At 41.9% G+C, this 3,711-nt stretch overlaps 1 pseudogene; it reads left to right on the forward strand.

Annotated features, from left to right (window-relative positions):
- Window positions 1-620: 620 nt before the first annotated feature.
- On the forward strand, window positions 621-3,148 carry LOC112578891 (annotated as a pseudogene).
- The last annotated feature ends 563 nt before the right edge of the window (window positions 3,149-3,711 follow it).

Below are 3,711 nucleotides of genomic sequence, written 5' to 3' on the forward strand. Positions count from 1 at the left end.
GCTTTCCTTCCATGCTCAGATTTAATCTGTCCCTTACCAACACAGGTACCTTACCGTACCTCACAGTTCTACCACTGAGGCAGGGTGGAGATGCACCAGGGGTAGACCTTATGGCATCTCAGACTGATGTCCAGTTCCTCACCATTAAGACCTTTGTCTGATTTTCACTCTTCCTCTGATGCCACCCAGGGTGGAGCAGAGTAGGTTTTCTGGAATGTTTCCCAAGCTAGGACTACTAGGGGAAGCATCAATGTTCCATGTGCCTGCGCACATTGCTGAGTATAGTCCTGATGACAGTAGAAGTGCTGAGTTATAAAGAGATGAATAAAAACCCAAGATGTCTCTTCTGAGTGTTGCCACACCAGTATATGTGATAGCAAAAGAGGGAGTGGAGGGTTGGCCGGCGAGAAAAAAATGATTTTTGTCCCCAAGCTACTAGGGCCAATCCTTCCAGTTCATTCCCAGTGATTTCACAAAAGGAATATCTAGGGAGTTGAGAGACAAGCCATTGGAGAGATTTCTCTGGTCTGCCAAGAGCTAGTCCTACCAAAGAAAGAAACCCACCCTACTTCCAATCTGACCAGATCCTGCAATTACCGATCTGTGTCTTCAAAAACCTCATGGTCACCAGCAATGCCGCTACCCACATAGATCAGAGGCACAGCAATGACAAAGACTTACTTTTAGGACCCTGGGCCCTGAGGCAAGCAGCCAAGAGAATGGCCTCTAGTTTGAGAGACGTTCCTGAAACTAGAGCTCCACCTCAGTCCCAAATGTGCTCTTGCAACTTTCAGCTCCTAGCAAGGCTAGGCACTTCCATCCATATAGTTTGAGGTTTAAGTAAAAGTACAGAATAACGGCATGGATCACAAGTCCCTTGAAAGTCTATGATCCGACAGATTAGGTTAGTAGTTCTAATTCCCCATGCAATTATGGAATGGTCAAAGAGACCAGGAAAAGGTGACCGAGAAAAGAAAGTTCAGTCCACATGCTTCGCCCATTTCTGGTCACTGCTCTTGCAGAGATGTTGGGTGTCTCTTGGCATTGGGAGGTCGGTATATAAACCCCAACAAGGCTCCCATTTGGGGGTCTGCCTTCAGTCATTTCAAGGCACTGCAAAACCCCAGAGCAGGGCTCATCACTTGCTTTGCTTAGGACATGTCATTCATTCACACAAGCACACTGCAAAATCAGTGAAACCTTGAGAGACAGGCAAAGAAAATGGTTTGAGTTGATCTTGTTAATTTTTAATGGATGTTAAAAATGTACAGAGACTGTTTCTTTCTCTAACAGGTGTTGGAGTTGATGACATGGATAGCATAAGTGAACAGATGTCCAATGTCTATTCAAAAGTGGCAGTATCCATGACAACCACCACCATCACCAATGTCCTGGCCTTCTATACAGGAATTATGGCCTCTTTCGGGTCTATACAATACTTTTGCATTTATATAAGAACAACCCTGCTCTTTTGTTATTTTTATAACATCGCCCTGTTTTTGGAGCATTTATGGCCATGGATGATAAAAGAGAAGTAGTCTGTCAACACTGGCTGAAGAAGCAGGAAACTCCTGACCAAAAATATTCTTCATTAAAAAAGTCCTTCTGCCTCCCATGTAATTTTCTCCAAGATGAACATAAAGCTGATATCCATCCAATGAGTCTATTCTTTATTTTTAATTGAAGGATAATTGCTTTACAGAATTTTGTTGTTTTCTGTCAAACCTCAACATGAATCAGCCATAGGTATACATATATCCCCTCCCTATTGAACCTCTGTCCCATCTCCCTCTACATCCCACCCCTCTAGGTTGATACAGAGCACCTGTTTGAGTTTCCTGAGCCACACAGCAGATTCCCGTTGGATATCTATTTTACATATGGAATCCAGTGAGTCTATTCTTTAGAGAAGCTATCCTTTTCTCACAAGCACTGAGTCCAAGTTTTTTGTAGTGCTCCTATACATTTTGTACATCATAAGTAGTATATATGGATGCTTCCACGTGCAGGAAGCTTTAGGCCTCCAAAATTCAGCAAGTTACGACTCCTATATCACACCATATTGTAATGTAGAAGAACATTTGTCAAGTTATGGTCCCAGGGTTATGGTTATCATTACTGAGACTCTTGAATGCTGGGATAAAGAAACAAGGCAAAAATTGGGAAAATGTCATCTGGCAGATTTTGAAAACAGTGAGTATGTAGATAAAAACCTTACAGAGTTTTGGTTACAAGAATATATAAAACATATGGAAACCCTCCATCAAGATATAAATGATAAGACAGTTTTCTAAGCAATAAACCCACTTTTTACATGGAATTTCCACTTTTTGTGTAGAACATTAATATTACATCATCACAGGAAATCATCTGTTCCCAGGCCTTCATTCAAACCATGGATATTTCTTCTTCAATAAGAAACTGATGTTACACCAGTTCCAAGACATGGCTGAGAAGTGTGAAGCTCCCTAATGGTATACTACCAGGCATTCATATATTTTGGCCAGTATTCTGCAATATTAGAAAACACTGTTCAAAATGTGACTTTTGCATCAACAGTTATGTTCATTGTTTCCTTATTGTTAATTTCTCATCCCCTGTGTTCTTTATGGGTAACTTTTGCTATTGCTTCTGTGATTATGAGCATCATGGGTTTATGGCCTTCTCGAATGACAATCTTGATATCATAGCCATGATTAATCTTGTCATTTGTATAGGGTTTTCCCTTGACTTTTCTGCTCACATTTCTTATGCATTTGTTTCCAGTTCAGAGCCCTCAGTAAACTGAAAACCCATTGAGGCATTGTATCTGCTAGGCTACACTGTGTTTACATTTACAAAGTGCAGTTTCAACAATAATAGGGATGTATGTCCTATCTGCAGCTAAAGCGTACATCTTTAGGACACTTTTTCAGATTATTTCTTGTGACGGTATTTGGAGCTGCTCATGGTCTAATTTTATCTCAGTATTCTTAACCTTTTTTTGAAAGTTAGTTTGAAAAGCCACTAACAAAGACCAATTGCAGTATTCCTGATTGCCCCAATCCAATATGATGAAAACACACTATTAAGAATAGTCAATAGACTAAAACCAAAGGCACGTTTCCTTGGCTTGGAAATACCATTTAAAAAAATGTTATTTAAAATATCCTAAGAGGGGAGAGAACAAGATGGCAGAGGAGTAGGTGGACATGGAGTACACCTCTCTGCACAGATACATCAGGAATACATCTTCAGACACAGAAGTGCATGCAGAACACCAGCTGAGAGCGGACAGGATTACCCGACCAGTGGAAAAGAATATACAGAACCACGCAAAACTCAGCAGGATGAAGGAACTAGGGGGGAAAACAGGAGTCTTAGGAGGACTGGACCTGCCCTCAGCTGGTGGGGGAACTGAAGCAGGGGTCTGATCCCCATATCGGAAAAATTACCTGAGTCAGAGGAGAAACATTTAAGGCTGAGAGTGAAACAGATGATCTGTTGCAGCATAAATAAAATGAGAATCAGACAGTCCTTGTGGCAGTCATAAACCCTGGAAAGGGATGCAGGTCCCCTGGAAGGTACAGCAGCTGGGAGCTGGAGTTTAGGGACTGTGGAGCAATCCCAGGGCGAGGGCTGCTGTTGACTGCAGAGAGACAGATGGAGGGGATGTGAGGGAGGAGATTGTGGTGGGAAATGCCTGTGGTGAGAAATTCCTGAGCCATACAG

This window comes from Bubalus bubalis, chromosome 14 (assembly GCF_019923935.1).
Source record: "Bubalus bubalis isolate 160015118507 breed Murrah chromosome 14, NDDB_SH_1, whole genome shotgun sequence".
NCBI lineage: Eukaryota > Metazoa > Chordata > Mammalia > Artiodactyla > Bovidae > Bubalus > Bubalus bubalis.